Source organism: Lepidothrix coronata, unplaced genomic scaffold (assembly GCF_001604755.1).
Source record: "Lepidothrix coronata isolate B3197 unplaced genomic scaffold, Lepidothrix_coronata-1.0 Scaffold2, whole genome shotgun sequence".
In the NCBI taxonomy this organism is placed as follows: domain Eukaryota; kingdom Metazoa; phylum Chordata; class Aves; order Passeriformes; family Pipridae; genus Lepidothrix; species Lepidothrix coronata.
In genome coordinates, this window is record NW_016690182.1 from 15398508 (window position 1) to 15416296 (window position 17789).

Genomic DNA, 17789 nt, shown 5'->3' on the forward strand with positions numbered 1-17789 from the left:
CCAAAGGTGTGCTGCATGAGGTAATTCCTTTCCCCTCTTTCCTGGTCCTCCCAACAGTATTACTTCAATTGTCTTCAGCTAAAATCAATTTAGGTCAAAAATCTCTGAGATTTGGAGCAGGCCCTGAACTTGTGACTGATCAGAAACACCCCCTGCACTTACCTGCTGTACAGGAGGTGCTCCAGACCTCGTTGGCTGTTCCTGTAGTGGTGACCATGCTGCAGGAAGGCTCCAGGGAGACCTGAGAGCCCCTTCCAGTGGCCAAAGGGGCTTCAGAAAAGCTGGAGAGGGACTTGGGACAAGGGATGGGGGGACAGAACAAGGGGGAATGGCTTTCCACTTCCAGAGGGCAGGGTTAGATGGAATATTGGGAAGGAATTCTTCCCTGTGAGGGTGGTGAGGCCCTGGCACAGGTTGCCCAGAGAAGCTGTGGTTGCCCCATCCCTGGAAGTGTCCAAGGCCAGGCTGGACAGGGCTTGGAGCAACCCAGGCTGGTGGAAGGTGTCCCTGCCTATGGCAGGGGGTGGAAGTAGATGAGCCTTAAGGTCCCTTCCAACCCAAATCAGTCTGTGATTCCATGGTTCTAACTGAGCCTCATCAGCAGATTACCAGCCCTAAGGGGCCACCAGGACTGATGAAGGTGAAGAAAGCCCAGTAGATGCTGAACTGGCTTATTGAATTATTTTTCCTGGTGTAGCAAAAGTTGGTTGCTTAAGGCAGCTCAGCTGGGGCCACAGGCAATGTGGTGCCCTCCCAGTCAGATGCCATCCAAGGACATAACTCCCCCAGGGCCACCTAAACAGGACTCCTTAGATATCTCTGAAGTGAGAAGAACACTAAACAAAAGTGATAAGGAACAAGCAGCTTCTTGGAAACCCAAACAAAGTTTCTGCAGTGATGAAGGAGTCAGAAAATGTGCTTCTCTAATCAAGACGTCCCAAGTGCTTCCTACTGGGATGCCTCTGGGGAGCTCAGCCCCACAGAACTGCAGCTGCCTTGTCAGGGAGACCTCAGGCTTCTACAGAGGTTCAGATTTACGGCTGGGTTGGGTCAGGAGTGGGTTGCAAAACCCACTCTTTGAGAAGAAATAGGTCATATCAGCAGCCTCTTCTAGCGGGTGCCCAGTGGAGGGATGGCCAGTTGCCCCCATCCCATAACCTACAGTCCTTTCCACTCTCTGTAGCCAACCGTCAGTCTCATAGCTCTTCATACGTGGTGTGTGCACCGAAATCAAAGAAAACACAACATCACAGACCCTCATTTTTAATTCAGACCCCGTGACCAGGTGTTAAAGGCTCTTTCCTTCCTCCCAGAAGAGTTAAGTGCCTCCATACTCCTAGTTTATTTCTTATCTTTTATCTTTGTAAGGTTCCAGCAGTATCTGGTTTGTTGTCTGCTTTCATTTTCTATTACATTCAGCTCAAATAGTTTCAGCTGAGATAGGACACCTGCTCCCAGCATCCTCCCACCACAGCTGGAAAGCTGAAGTGAGACTCTTCCCAGGCAGATTTTGCCTGGTTAGCACCTCACCCCTTGCCCTGATCCAGGACAGGGAATCCCAGGCACTTCCCAACTACTCAACCCCCCTCCAAGTCCCCCACCACAGCACACGGGGCTGCTCAGCTCCCTCAGCATCTCTGCTCTCTTTTCCCTAATCCCTTGTGCAGCAGCTGGATATTCCCACCTGTGTGTTTGGGGGGAGAAACATCCAACCCCCTCACACTTGGGAGCCAAGCCCAAGTACAGATCCTCCTAAATCCAGGCAATTTCCCCACCTGGGTGTTTTCCTGGTGTTCCCTCGTGCTCCCAGGTTAGACAAACACCCGTAACAAGGCAGGGTGAAGCTCAAGTGATCTTTGTGTGTGGACTCAAAGGAGCCAGGCACTGGATGGCTTAGCCCAAAACTCACCTTTAGAGCCTACAATGAGTTCATGAAGTGACCCTTAGGCTGGGTGAGGTGGCCCTGGTGAGCTCGGGGACATGGGTTGGGACAGCTTTCCCTGAGCCACCACGGGTGTGATGCCAAGTGAAGGACAGTGGGCTGGGAGGCACAGCCCAGTGTGCCCAGCAGCATTAATTGCACAACTTAAATAAGGCTCAGCCCTTCGGCTTCCCTCCCACCAGAGTGGGTGCAGAGGGAGGTGACCTGGGCAGGGGATGGATGCATGAGCACCCCATCACCCCAGGGCTTGGTTTCCTTTCAGGTTCCAGCTGCACATCCAAGATAAGGCAGGTCCACCCACAGCAGGAGAGCAGACTGTTTTCTCTCCCATTTAAAGTTTTAATGGCTGGAGTATGGGGTAGAGAAACATTCCCTGGAGCACCAAACCACACTCATTAACTCCTGATTTGGGCTGTAATGAGGGTTCATTGTCTCCTTGTCCCCTCGCACCAACCCACTGTTTATTCAGGGGTGACTCCTAGTCTTGCCCTGGGCCTTGCTTATTCCTCTCCTCTGCAAGTGTAATTTTTTAGGGAGGGGAAAGAGCCTGGGAGTGAGTTCCTGGACCAACACAGGAGCCCTCACAGCATCACCCACACCCTCAGAGCCCGGGGGTGGCAAACCATAGGGGGAAGCAAATTAAGGATGGGAAATCTGGAGGAAAGGATAAATTCTTATAGCATCGAAGTTGTTCTGCAAGAGCTTCAGTATCTATGTCTAAAGAAAATATGAAACTTCCTCAGCCACCGGAAGGACAATGTTACAGCAATTAATTAACAAAAACCCCAAACCAACATGCCCCCCTTCTCCAATTTAAGGTGTCTTCATTTTCCACCATAGAAAATTTCTAAATGCATCTTGTAGACCTCAAAATACTGGAAAGTAAGTTACCATTCAAGGGAGGTTTTTCTTGAGATACTGTAAATGGTACTGATTTCTTTTCATTTGAAATATAAGTTGTGCCATAACAAATAATCCTGTCGTGTAACCAGTGTCCACACAGCTGAACTTCTGCTATCAGAAAAAGTCTATTTAAGCTTAATACTATCAAGACCAGTGTGGCACATCCAACTTAACTGGGAAGGATCCATCCCACAGTCACCTTGCTGTGTGTCTGGCCTGGGTTGTTTTTTTCTTTCTGTCTTTTGCAATAAAGCCAAAGCTACTGGCCCAAGCCCCCAGGGAAGCATCACCCAAGCAGCCTCCCCAGCTGGAAGGAGGGCCATGGGTCCACCTGGAGAAGGGCAGGATTGCTCAGGAATGGCGCAGAGAGGTGGGAGAGGGAGTCTGGGGGGGGGGGTTGGCCATGCATCTGAGGACTGTGTGTGCCTGAAGAGGGCAGGGCAGGGCAGAACCTGCCCTTGGTGGCTGCAGGAAGGGACTTGCCAGCAGAGCCACGGCAGGGGAAGTGTGGCCGGGCTGAGTCACAGAGCATCACCCCGGCCCTGCAGAGCCCGTCCCCTGAGCGCAGGCTGGTTTCCCAGGCTCCATCTACCACACAGCTCCTGCAAGGAACTGGCAAAAATCCCCCAAATCCACAGGTAAAGGTGCCCTTTCCACCCCAAGGAACAGCTCCCTAAACCCCTCTCCCTCTTTCTAAGCAGCTCCAACGTGCCTTAACAGTCCTTTTTCCTCTGGTACCCCCAGAATCTCCATTCTTCAACGCTTTCTCCCAAACTCCCAGAACTACCATCCAGCCACTGAGCTCAGCCACAGCCTGGGCTGGGCAAGAAGGACAGGGAGCAACAGGCCAGCCCCAAGCAGCAAGTGGGAAAACAAGGAAACATTTCCATGTATTAACTTCATTTCCTTCGTTTCCTCTGGCCCAGCAGTCTCGCTGGGGGGGTTATTAATAGCACAGCCAGGGCTGGGGCTCCAGCATCCCAGCACCCGCCCCAACAGCCACCAGGAGGGGATGGAACCAGGGGGATCCACTCATAAACACACAGAGAACCCCTGTCCCTTGCAGCTGGCACTGCAAATACCCCTCAGGAAAACAGCACTGAGGGAAGATCTGAGAAACACCCAAATTTCCCCAAGTTGGGATTCTGGAAACTGCGTTAAAAACGTTAAAAACTGTTTTAAATGTCAAATCTGCAATCTCATTGATTTCTCTCTGTGGAGGAAGCACAGAGGTCTCCTGTGTTTGTAAAGCAAATGCTGCTGGTACTCAGGGTGTCAGAGGGAACAGAGGGGAGGCAGACAAAGTCACCCCTCACAGAGTGGGACCAAAAGCCCCATTTCCTAGCAGCTCCCAGATGAACCACCTTGTCCATCCTTGACTGTCCCTCCCTGCAAGGAGACATTGCCTCGGTGACAGTCTCCTCCCACTGCTGTCACTCAGCTCCACACAGCTCCAGGAAGGGGGCTGGCATTTGGGAGCCCACTACCCTCTGCCAGGCTGGGGATCAGAGCTGGAAGCAGGAGGGAGAGCCCGAGGCAGGGGGAAGGTGGGCAGGAGAGGAGCCCCCCAGGAGAGGAGCGATGCTCTCAGCCCAGCCCAGCTCCCCCAGCACTGGGGTACCAAACCATTAACCCAGTTAAACAACTCTGCTCAAACCAGTCCCAACGTGCACGTTGGAGATGGGCACGATCTCCAAAGGCAGGAGCAGCCCTGGGGAGATTTCTGCAGCGTGACTCACCCTCTCCCACTCTGGAGCAGCTCAGGGATCCAGGCAGAGCCTCCTGCAGCCACCAGGCTGAGCCTGGCAGAGCTGCCAGCCCACCCTCCCTGCTGGGATGGCTCCTGCTCAGCCATGGTCACACTGGTGGGCTCAGGACAAAGGCATAGCTAAGCTTTACTGATGCTGCAGGGAGGTGGAAAACAGAGGAGTGCTGTCAGAGAGCCCTTTCATCTCCAGATCCTCCAGAAATATCCCCCAGGGATCCATCTGCTTGGTGGGATCTGCGGTGGTGCTGCTTCAGCAGGAAGAGTGGGGGAGAGTGGAGGGTCCCAGCACCCGGGAAAAGTACTGCAGTGGGGTTTAAGCCTAAAAGAAACATTTTATGTATTTATCCAGCCTGCTCCGAGTCCCCTGGGCCGTGGAGTTTCACCTACTGCTGCCAGAGGGAAAAGCCTCCCCAAAGAAAACACTGGATTCCAAACAAAAGCCTTCAGAGCAATGGAGAGTCTCCCACCTGCCTTGGAAATTTTCCTCAGATGCCAAATACCCTCTGAAAATCCTGGACCTCCTGTTTTGCAGGAGGTTACTGACCCGCAGCTTCCAGCCCTGGCTCTCTCCAGAGCAGGCTTTTAAACTTCACAGCAGCAGCACAACCATCCCAAACAGACTTTGGAAGGGTTTTCTGGAGTCCCGCCAGCTCCTCCTGGAGTGGGAAGGTGGAGCCACAATCCCCAGGAAAGTCTTGTTGAGGAAGTGAACTGTTGAGCTGCTCTGGGACCATCCAGGGTGGCTGGAGGTGATGGATGGGAGTTCCTTCATCCAGCACCACAGTGGGACGGTTTCTGCTGTGACATCCCTCCAGCTGCTCTCAAAGCCCAGCCAGGGGGGACCTCCAGCACCTCCAGTGCAGAGCTTCAGTGATTAACACACTCCAGCCCCTGTGGAACAAGTGATACCCTCAACAATATTGGCTTCGTGATTCACTGTTGTGGGGTAATTTCTTGTAGTAAATAGGGAGGAGGAACATGCAGGATAATCAATACAGGATTAAAATAACAGGCAGAGTAGCAGTATGGGTGAAAAAACCATAAATATATGTATTTTTGGTTTATGTTTCATTATTTATATGTTTCTGTGTAGTTACTTCTGTAAATAATCCTCAGAGTGTTGCCCCCCTCCCACATGCTCTGGGGTGTGTTTTGACCCCTAATTCCTGACTGAGCTTTCAGTATTGAGGCTGATCAGACTTTCAAAGCCCTCGCTCTGGTGCTTGCCCAGCTGTCCCTTATCCCACACCCTTCCCAAACCCTGCTGCCATACCTTGCTGCTCAGTTTGGTTTTACCCTGGCTTCAGGCACCTGAGCAAACCCACCACCAAGAGTACAAAAGCACATGTGCCTGAGGGCATTTTGCACCGGCAAAAGTAATCAAAATGGGTTGGTTTTTTTTCTCCTTGGCAAGAGTCTCGGACAGGGCTGATCTGAGAGCTGTGCTCCTGGGGGGGGTGGCAGAGGCTGGGAGGTGACTTCACATGGCATTAGTGGCACCATCACTGTCCTGGTCACCCCTCAGGAAAGGATCTCAGCAGAGAGAGGCTGGAGAAAACTACAGTGAGGAAAGCCAGCTCTGCAACGAGGGAAAAGGAATTGGGATGAGATGATTTTTAAGGTCCCTTCCAACCCAAACCATTCCATTGTTCCATCCATCAAAGGCATGTGGAGCCATCCTGGCAAAGGCTCAGACGTACCTTGGCTGCAGGAGAGCAATTACCAGGGAGAGCAGCCAGGGAAGGATGCTGCAGGGAAAGTGCTCCAGGACTGTTGGTCCTTGTCCTGGAAAACAAGGATTTGAATTCAGAGTCACAGAAGGGTCAGTCAAACAGTGTCACAGGTCCCAGGGCTGGACTGGGGTGGGAATACTGCCTCCCTCCCGTCTCAGCTGGGACACCTGTGTCCCAGAATGGCTCTGGAAAGCTGCATATGTGACCAGGCAAGTCGTATGGAATTATATCAGCCTCACCTCAAACAAGCATCAATTCTGGGGCCAAAAGCTGGTGATTTTTCAGTCAGGCTGTTCTCATTCACCTGTCTCACTGTGGTAGCACTGAGCCGGCTCTGCTTCCTGCAGCTCCTGCTCAGCTACCAAATCCATTGCCTCAGCTAAATCCTATTATTTGCTTTTTAAAACAATTTAAACAATCCTTCCACACTCCTGATTGCACTAGCAAGTGGGTTGTGCTCCTTCCTGGGGGAGGTCAGGGGATGCCCTGGCAGGGAACAGCCCTGCCCAAGGAAGAGCTCCAGCAGCGCCTGCGGCAAAACCAGACCCTGGTTTCAACTGGAAAAAACTCCCTGCCAGTTTCTCATGGGGAAGAAGCAGCAGCTTCACACATCTGGCTCTGAGGCCACAGCACAGATGCTGAGGTCACTCGGTCCCAGGTTTACAGCCAGTCCCCAAAAATTCCTGTTCATGGCCAGTTTTCCTCTGTTGTGTGGCCACTGCAGCTCTCCTACTCCAAGGAGCTTAGTGTCCCATCTAGATCCAGATCCCAGCCCCTCTCCCGGATGCTAGAAAATTGTAGGACCAGTTTTGTCGTGTTTAATGGAAAACCAGAGGTGAACCTCCCCCTGGATGAGCCCAAGCTAAACAGATCCACCCAATGCTCTCATTCCGGGATCTGATCGTGTTCCCTTTCCCCCTTGGCACAGGTCTTGTGAATCTCAAAGCTCCCAAACCAAGGAGCTGTGTGACAACTAGAAATATTCCCAGGGTAGCCATGGTATTAGAGGATTCAAGAAGAGGGAGATGGGCCTCAAATAAAGGCTGGCAGGTGATGTGTCCCAGTAAAACACTGAGTGCACAGTGCCCGAGCCTGCCCTGCTCCCTAATCCCTCCTCACCCATCAGCAAAGGGAGGTCACTGCAGACCAGCAGCTTCCTCCAGCCTTCAGAAGCACCTGAGCTGAAGCTGCTTGGGCTCAAAATTGGGAGATGTTCTAAAACAGAGCACAGCAAAATGCACCAGCCACCTCCCCAAAGTGACATGGAGCTGTGATGGGTGGGAACCCCGAGAAGCTGTGCTGTGCCATCCTCCCCTGAGGTGCCCAAGCAAGCAGCCACCCAGCAAAAACAACACATGGTGAGGTCAGGAGAGACATTTGGGGTGTAGAACAGGAGCAGCAAGACCCAACTTCGCTCCAGGCACTCGAACCTCAGCACTTCCTGGCACCGAGTGGCACATTAATGAAAATCTATAGGCACATGCCAGAGTTTTCTGGTTTAGGCTGGTTCTTGGGGTGTTTTTGGAAGAAACAATAGCAGAAAGCAGCACTCCTCCCTCCCTGGGTCTGGCTCACTTCCAGATTTCACTTTTCCTCCCTTAGTTTCACACCAAGAGGTAACTTATTACCACAAATAATTTAGCCAAAAAGGAATAGGGGTCGGTAGAAGGTAACACCACATCCTCGGCACGTTGTTAATATGTACATGGAATTAACTTCCCTGTGTTGCAAAAAAAGCACAGGGAAAGCTGTAGCAGAGTGTGGTGGGGAGGAGAGAGATCAGATCAAACAGCTCAGATCAAACAGAGCAAAGCTCCCCATCAAAGCCAGCACGGCTCTGTGCGTCACCGCTCCATGGCAGGGAGCCGGGAGCAGGAGGAAGGTCCTCAGACGTGCTGGAAACACGTGTGGGCACCAACACAGGAGTTCCTGCCCTCCCTTACAGACCTCGTGTGAGAAAACACCAGTTCTTCCCATTGCTGAGCCCTCTCCAGGCACAGAAAGGCGGGATTTGCCATGGTGGGATGTGCCCCGACAGGGAGGCAGGAGCAGCACCCAGAGGGGCTGGGAAGGCTCCCACTGTCGGGGAGGGGGGATTCCAAAGCCTGGGTATGCTGGGTGGGGTATTCCCGAGGAAAAAACAAAATCAGAGCAGAGCCAAGCTCGTGAAAATCGACTGAAGGAGAATTCCCCCAGGGAGCAGAGGGAGGGGGAGCAGCCCATCCCGCCTCCTTGCATGGCTGGAAGGGGATTCCCCAAGGAGCCCAGACGGCAGCACCAGAGCCAAAATGTGCTCAGGGACAGCCTGGATGGTCGAGGTGGAGCCGAGAAACCTCCTCAGCAGGTCTGGCTGAAGCGGCACAGCCTTGCTCCCCGCTCTGCATCCACCCTTTGGAGATGCCAAGTAACACCCTGGAAACCTTCCCGTGTGTTTCCAAAGTGTGGGGAAGAGGAGGGAGCCTTCCTCAGCTCTTGGCACGAGAACAGACAGGGCCAGGCTTATGTGCCTTTAGAGAGGGTTGGTTTATTTACATATTGGTGGCTCTCTGGCATCCTGCCCTCGTGACATCCCTTCTCCAGCCGTGGCAGCCCTTGCCTGCCCCTGGAGCACCCCTAAGGGACCTTTGGGGACATTTGAGGTTGGCAGTGATGACACCAAGGGTCATTTGAGGTCAGCAGTGATGACACCAACAGCAGTAGCCCCACGGTACCTGGGCAAGGTGAGCAGGAGAAGGGTGGTGGCCCAGTTGAACCAGGGCACATCGATGGGGGATGAGGGAACTTCACAACAGGCTGGGAAGTCAACTCATCCCTCAGGATCTGGGGCCCAGGGAGGGCTGGAGAGCCAGGACTGGGCTTAAATGCGCTCCTGGGTCTGTGCGTAGGGGTGAGGGTCCCAGGTGAGGCTGCTCAGGAATACTGAGGGCTGTTAGTGCCCTCAGGGCTCCAAAGCTGTGCTGGGGGAAAGCAGGAAAAGAAAGATGCCAAGGCCAAAAAGGACAAGTTGTCGCAGTGGAAGTTGGGGCTCAGGGACATCATTTGGGCCCTTGTGGGGGCTCCAGCCATTTCCCCACACTGAGTGTGCAAGGAAATCCCTCTCTTTACCCCATAGGATTTCTTGCCTCCAGTCCTGTTTTTTTTCCAACTCAGCCTTAATCACTTTTTAATCAGATTTGAGTCTCCTTTGCCTTTAGCATTCCTTAATCTTGGAGATGCTTCCTGTAAAAACTGCCTGTAATCCCTCCCAGGGCTCCACATGGAGGCTACAGCTCTCATCCAAACAAACGTGTCCTTCATGTCAGCATGTTCTCCAGCCCCAGAAAGCCCAGGGAGATGTCCATCACTTCCTCCAGCCAAAGTCCCTCTTCAGCTCTCCTGGAGCCCCTTTAGGCCCTGGAAGGGGCTCTCAGGTCTCCCTGGAGCCTTCTCTTCTCCGGGTGAACCCCCTCAGCTTTCCCAGCCTGGCTCCAGAGCAGAGACGCTCCAGCCCTCGGAGCAGCTCCATGGCCTCCTCTGAATTTGCTCCGGCAGGTCCCTGAGTCAAGGCGGTTTCTTGAGGAACTCAGGCCCCTGTTTATTGGGATGTGTTTTTCTTGAAAATGCTGGAGCATCTACTCATCGTTGTGATTTTACAGCCCCCCGTGCTCCCCTCACGCCCCACATCCATGCTGAGCCTGCCCTGCCACAGCCTCTCTGCGTCCCAGCCCACCCTGCTTCCAAAAATAGGGGTTTTTTCTTATGTGGCAACACAGAAACAGGAAGAAATCCCCGAAAAACTGGTGCCTGGGACACAGCAACATCCCTCCTCCCCCCACTCTGCTCCAGTGGCACCTCCTGCTCCCTGGGCTGCCCAGGCACAGCCAGGGAAACCAAACCCTCCTGGGTGAAAGTTGGTTTATTGCCACATATTCCCACTTACAAACTGGTGGGACTGGAAGGAGAGAAGTGGGGGTCAGAGAGAAGTGGGGTACCCTGTCTGGAGGGTCGGGGCGGAGGGGGACGGCACCCTTTGTCCTCAGACCCTGCGCTCACAGTGCCACCAGGAGTGTCCAGCCTTCACCAGACTCAAAAGAGGAAAAAACCATCATAAACAGACTGTTATCTGGGACAGGGAGCTGAAAAAATAACAGCAGTGTGGATGTCTTGAGGATGTGAAGCTGGGTTTTAAAAACAGGACCCGTTTTCAGGCTCTCCCGCCGCAGGGAATGGCCGACAGCCACCACCTGCCCGGTCCCCGTGGCAGAACCCACTGCTCTCACTGGTGGCACTGGTCTCTGATGCCCTCTGGTGCCTGAGCTCGCTGCAACAGTGGCTTTGCCCACCCGTGGAGCCACAAAGATGTGACACCCAGGGCCCCCTTCATGGACTGTGGGAACAGTGGGACCCTGCAAACCCCCAGCTGCTCCCAGCACCTGAAGGCACCTCACACAGGGGTCCTGCAAATTCGGGGGGCACCAAAACCACCAAACCCCTCCACCGTCATGGAATCACAGGCTGGTTTGAGTTGGAAAGGACCTTAAAGCCCCTCCAGTCCCACCCCCTGCTGTGGGCAGGGATACCTCCCACTAGCCCAGGTTACTCCAACCTGGCCATGGACACTTCCAGGGATGGGGCAGCCACAGCTTCTCTGAGCAACCTGTGCCACGGTCTCACTGTCCTCCCAGCCCAGAATTCCTTCCCAATATCCCATCTAACCCTGCACTCTGGCAGCTCATGTCCTTCCAGCCTGGCTCCAGTGTGTTATGGGGTGCTCCACAGCTCACCTGGGGTTGTGACTTGGAGCTGCTGATGCTGAAGGCTCAGGGCACTGAGGGAGCCTGAAGCTCCAGTTTGTCTCCATGTTTCCCCCTGTCATGTCCCCAAAAAGTGCTCCAGGCCCCCAGACTGCCTCTTTGGGAAGATTTTGGGGAGACCCAGCTCAGCATCACTCCAGGCCAATAACTGTCTGTAATAATAGAACAAGGGGGACAGTTTTAAACTAAAAGAGGAGAGATTTAGATGCAATATTGGGAAGGAATTCTTCCCTGTGAGGGTGGTGAGGGGCTGGGATAGAATTTCCGGAGAAGCTGTGGCTGCCCCATCCCTGGAAGTGTCCAAGGCCAGGCTGGACAGGGCTTGGAGCAACGTGGGATAGTGGAAGGTGTCCCTGCCCGTGACAGGGAGTGGAATGAAACGAGCTTTTAGGTCCTTTCCAGTTCAAACCACCCCGTGATTCTGATTCCACGAGCTGCAATGACTGAGCTCTCCCTTAGAGGTCAGCCTAGCACCAAAACTGGGCCAAAATTCCCCACAGACCGATGCGATTCCTGCAAAGACCTGGGGTTTGGTCACAAAGGCCTTTCGGTGCAGGCAGGGCATGGTCCCCAACGCTTACAGCCCCTCCCTTTGCTGGTGCCGAACAGTATTCCCAAGAAATGAGCTCTCCCAGCCACGCTCCAGCTCCTTCCCACGCACTGACTACCTCCGTGTCTGCCCCTGCTCAGGGGACAGGCTTGCTGTACCCCTGTTTGGGGAAAGCCTGACTGGCTCCAGATTTTGGGGAGCAGGATGACCTGGTCTTGCTGCTGCTGTGAAATTTTCCATGCCCAGAGCAGCCAGAACACCCTCTCAGAGCCTTTCCTTTTGGCCTAATTCCCCCTTCCCTTTTCCCTTTTAACAGACAAATATGACTCAACAAAAAGACACCCCCCCCAAACCCCCTCCAGCGGCAGCTCCTGCATCAGAAAGAAAATTGCTCTTTTTTCTTTGGGTTTTTTTTCCCCCACCCCAAATCCCTCCAGCATTAAACAGATTTCAGTATTGTTCTAAAAATAGAGGGATTATAAATAATCCCTCCAGCATGGAGCAACTAAGAGCAAGTGGCAGCCAGGGCTGGTGACCTCCCTGGGGTGTTGGACCTTGGGGGTGAGCTCTGGGGAGGCACAGGAACCCCCAAACCCACTGGCTGAGGTGGTGAGAGGGAATTGCTCTGTTCCCAGGATGGGTATCCAGGATGGTCCCCAGGACAGGTATCCCAGACAGGTATCCTGGGACTGTCCCTGGCTGTGCTGACCCAGCAGGAACCACCAGTTAGGAACTGCAGTATCATGACCCCATAACATCAGGCAGGATGGGATGGGATGGGATGGGATGGGATGGGATGGGATGGGATGGGATGGGATGGGATGGGATAGGACAAGCTCCTCTTTAGCCAAATGGGTGAAGAGGCCATGGAAATAGGGAAGAAACTAATCCAGTTGTCCCAGGGGTGACAACAAACCTCTGGAAGGACTTCAGGTGAACAGAAGATGGAGTTGGGTGCTGCCACTGAGCTGCAGGTGACACAAAGGCCACTACACCCTTCGGACCAGAGGGATGCAGAGCATCTCTCCTGGGCTGCTGCAAGGAACTGCTTCAGGCTCTCAGGGAGCATCCCCAGCCCTGTGCCAGGGAAGGAGGTGGCAGCCAGTGCTGTGTCCCTCCAGGCCCCCACAGCCTGTCCCCCCTATTTCTTCCTTACAGGAGCTCAAGTATGAAAGTCAAACCAGGCTGGACAGGGCTTGGAGCAACCTGGGATAGTGGAAGGCACCTGGCAGGGGGTGGAATGGGATGAACTTTAAGGCCCCTTCCAACCCAAACCATTCCATGGTTCTATAATTCTATGAGATAAAGCCTGAAAATGCAAATTGAGGGGAATCTAAAACCAGCAGAAAGTAAATAAAACTAACCCCACTTTTGCCCTCTTTTATAAAAAGCCCCAAACCAACCAAATGAGCTGAGCACTGGTGGGTGGGAGGGTTTGGCAGCTCTTTTTGGGATCCCTCTCTCAGCAGGGCCCATCTCCAGTTCCTCTGCTGGTGGAACAGGGAAGGGGATTTAAAAAGAAGGCAAATGTGTTGTGCTGCTGCTGAGCTGGGGTGGGAGTTAAGGACTAGGATTATCCCAGCGGGATGTCAGAGGAGCTGATGAGGGGAAGCAGATGCTCATCCCGTCTGGCAGAGCCATGTGCAGGAGACGGACCATGGATATTGTTAAAGCTGGGCCTTAGGATCTTTGGAGGGAGGCAGGAGCTGGTCAGAGATTCAGCACCTTTCCCAGTCCTCAGATCCAGGCTGGGATCCTCAGCTCTCACACCTTTACACAGCAGGACAGTTCCAGGATGGAAAGGGAGCGATGGGCAAAGCAGCTCTGCCCCACACAAGGGGTGCACACAAGGGGTGCTCAGGGTGCATCCAGCCCTCTGTGATGAGACAGGAATTGATCCCTTCCTCTGTGATAAAACAGGAACTAAACACCAACTGCTTGTTTCCTGCAACAAGCCTGGAACATCCCAGAACTCCTAGCCCCGGCTCTCTAGCTCTGCCTGTTTCCGAGGCAAAACGTTATTTTCCCTTTTTTTTTTTCCATCTTTGAAGACTTCAGAGGGCATAAAGGATCTTTCCTGCCCAAAATATTTTCCTCCATGGCTCTGATCATCTTAAACAAGTCCTGCCTGAGCTGTGGATCCCTCCTCTGCCTGACCCCATCGACTTTGTTCACCTTTAGACTGGGATTTATGTTGGCTCTTGCTCATCTGTGCCTTCACACCACTCACAGCAGAGAGGTCTGCTTTAAAGCCACAATTTGGAGAGCTGAAGGTGAAATTAAATATCCAGCAGAGCTTCCCAGGTCAGGTCCTGCAGCAGAAGTGGAGTCAGAAGAGCCTCATGGTCACAAACCCCTGGACAACTGCCTTGATTAACGGACTGGCTGCTAATTATCCCACTGGCATAAGAAACAGGCCAGGCTGGGCTTGGCATGATAGGCTGACCCTAGTTGGGATCCCGGGATGCCAGACCCTGGGAAGCTTCTTGGTTGGAAAAGCCCTCTAAGATCATCAAGTCCAACCCTTCCCTAGTGCTGCCAAGGCCACCACTGACCCATGTCCCCAAGTGCCACATCCATAGGGCTGTTAAATCCCTCCAGGAGTGGGGACTCCACCCCTGCCCTGGGCAGCTGTGCCAGGACTGGGCAGCCCTTTCCAGGAAGAAATTTTCCCCAATATCCAACCTAAACCTCCTCTGGCACAGCTTGAGGCCGTTCCCTCTCCTCCTGTCCTTTGTTCCCTGGGAACAGAGCCTGACCCCCCTCCGGCTCTCCCCTTCTGTCAGGGAGTTGCAGAGCCAGAAGGTCCCCCCTGAGCTTCCTTTTCTCCAGGCTGAGCCCCCCCAGCTCCCTCAGCCACTCCCGCTGCTCCAGCCCCTTCCCCAGCTCCGTTCCCTTCCCTGGACACGCTCCAGCCCCTCCAAGTGTCTTGTAGGTGACACCAGAGCCACACTCAGCCCCACTCAGACCCGTTTCTCTCCAGCCTCTGGAAAACAGGAGTCATGAGGAACCTGCCAGTCTCACACACTCCATGTTCCTTCATGGAGTGAAGTTGTTGTGTCAGTGCTTCTCAAATTACTTAGGAGAAAAAAAGGGGGAAAAAAGAAACACTTCAAAGTGTGAAATACATTTCCATGCTGACAACCGACTTCCAGTGTGTTTTTTTCAGTGGGAACTTGTTCACAGCAAATGAGTCGATTTGTGTTTACTAGGAGGCAATTAAAGCTGAAGGTTTGAAGCATTCCCAGTGGGATGGGTCATCCCAAGCACTCGTCCAGTTATCATCATCAGTGCTCCCCTGCCATGGCTCAACACTTCTCCTGCCACAGGTGCAGGGAGAAGGAGAAAGCAACACAGGGACAAGGGGAAATCCATCTTCTGTAGCATCTCTTGGCCAATCTCCTGCTTCCAGCATCCTTTCTGGAATATGGTCACCTATATCCATCAGGAGCTGCCACTTTAGGGCTGAAGCCAAGGGGAATATGCTAAAGGCACCACTGACAACGAGGTATTAAACACCCACAGTCATGAGCGTTGCCAAAATCCCCTGGATAACCCCAGTCCCTGCCAGGGACACCCAGATTTGTCATCACCCTGGAGAGAAAATGCCATGGTAGCTTTACCGGCCTCAGATCTCAAAACTGGGACATGGAAGGCAATCCCAGTGCTTTGGGGAATGTACTTAAATCCAAGAAGCTGCAGGATGCAGGAAGGATGCTTGGAATAACAGCCCAAGGGGTTTATTCTCTCCTCCAAGAGGGAGAGTTTGGAAGACTGAATTTTGAGCTCATGACCCAGGAACCACCAGGCACCACCAGACACAACCCTTCCCCCTGCCCAGCCTTTCCACACCCCTTTTTGTCCTGTCTGGCTGAAGTTTCCACCCTTGGCAGTGCTGACACAGCCCCACATCCCATTTTTCCCAGCTGATTGCCTTCCAGTGCTTAAAATAAAGGAAAACAATGGGAGCTCATCCATCAGGGGCTGCCAGAACCTGCCCTCTGTCCCTGCCCTGCCTGGGGTGTTTTTTTCCTCACTAAATTCAATTAGGGATGATCAGGAGCTTCTCCCCAGAGGAGCACTGGGCTGGTGGCCTCTCCTCCCGTGCTGGTCCCTCTGCTTGTTGCCAGAGGTGGCCTCAGCTCTGCCTTTGTCCCTTGGTGTCACCACAGAGGGGAGGTCACAGGAGTGGGTCCCATGGGATGGCTGTTGGGGACAGAGCAGGGATGGAGCTACCCAAATCCTCCGCTCAACCCCTGCTCACCTCCTCCCCCAGCCCCTCTTTTGGGCAAATCCCCCCAAAGCTGTGACCAGTACCATCCTTATGGGTGACAGAGTCAAACCTCCTGAGGTGAAGCAGACAAAAGGCTCTTGTTTAACCCCAGAGGGGCACCCACAGCCTTATCCCACCACACCAGGGTTTCCTGTGTTGCTGGAGGCTGCATCCCAGCTCCTTCCAACCTGGGGAAAGCCTTTCCAGTGGGATTTCCCTACTCCAGTGGGATAGCAAGGGTATTCCCTGCTGAATGCCCAGGAAAACAAATAAATAAATATTGGAAAATATTTTAAAAGCAGCGCATGCACAGGGGGAGACCTGGGTGTGGGGCAGCCCTGAGCCCCCCTTGCAGGGCCTCAGCAGGGGGATATTTGCACAGGGCTGTTGAAAAAGCTCTTTATGTCCCTAGAGAGCATCTAAAGGCACGGGGTGGTTTTTCCAACAGCCACATCTGGTGGTCCAGGAGCAAAAACAGCGGCTGTGATGGAGCCTGTTTGATTCTAAGAATGAAATACTGATGGATTCAGGCTTGGAACGGGAAAGTTCTTTACGATGCAACATTGGGGAAGGCAGGGACAGCAGAGAGGGAGCTCTGAGCCAAGTGTTAAATGAAAACTCCCCATTTTCAGAGAGGATGCTCCTGCCTAAGGATGTTTGGGACAGTGAAAGAGCAGCATGAGGAGCAGGAGAGGCAACACACACCCCTGGTTGCTCATAAACACCAAGGCAGAGGTTTGCCCTTCCCTCTAGCATGATGGATGGCCAGGAATCTCCAATGGATGGAGCTGGAAAAGACAAAGCCTCCCCAGGGTGCCCATGGCTCACTCCAGACTCATTAATGGAGCAGCTCATCAGGCTCCACACATAATTACAGAGTGTTACAAATTCAATTGCTGCCTGAGAAGAGCAGGATTCTCCTGGGCATTTTGAAACTCTGGGAGGTACCCAAGGAACACACAGGGCAAGATCCAAGTTCCTGCCTGGCTCACAGGTGGTGCCCAGAGTGGGAAGGCTGGGAAGGATGATCCCAGTGCCTGCCTGTCCTAGTTAGAACAGCTGGGACCAGTTCATCATTGTATGGGTGTAACCCAAAACTGTGTATTCTATAGCCTTCTATGCCATTTCCCAGAAATTGTTATCAATGAACCATTTACACCATCTGCCCATAGAGCCTGACTCCTCAGGCTATAAACTGGGTGTTAAGAGGCCTTCGAGATAGAAGGATGCTCTTGTCCTCACACTCTTTGTGGAGCTCCCCACCCTGAGGGAGGTGCTGGGCATTCCTGTCTGAACTGAAGAATATATAATCTTGGAGTCTTGGAACTTTTTTAAACACTCGTGGGATCCAGAGGAAGACTGCAGACCACCGCTCTCAACCAGACTGCAGATCACCACTCTCAACTGGACTGCAGACCACCACTTTTCAACCAGACTGCAACTATCACTCTCGACCGGAGTGCAACAGCACTCTCACCAACAGGTTTTTCCCCTCTCCTTTTACTTTGGACTCAGGGGGGCCAAAGAACACCACTCTGTTCATTCCCCAGGGTGCTGGATTATACATTTGGGTTTTGTGGGTTAAAACCAATTGTTTGTCTGAATAATCGTACTTATTGTATTATTGTTATTCTGACTTGGGGACCCCTGGTGGTCTAGTGGTTAGGATGCAGCACTCTCACCGCTGCAGCCCGGGGTTCGATTCCCGGTCAGGGAAAAACTCCCTCGGGCAGATGGAGCTCGTCAGCCCTGTAAGGCCATCCATCTAAGAGAAGGTCACTCTAAACAAACCTACGTCCTGGGGACCTCACTGCCACTGTCCAAGCT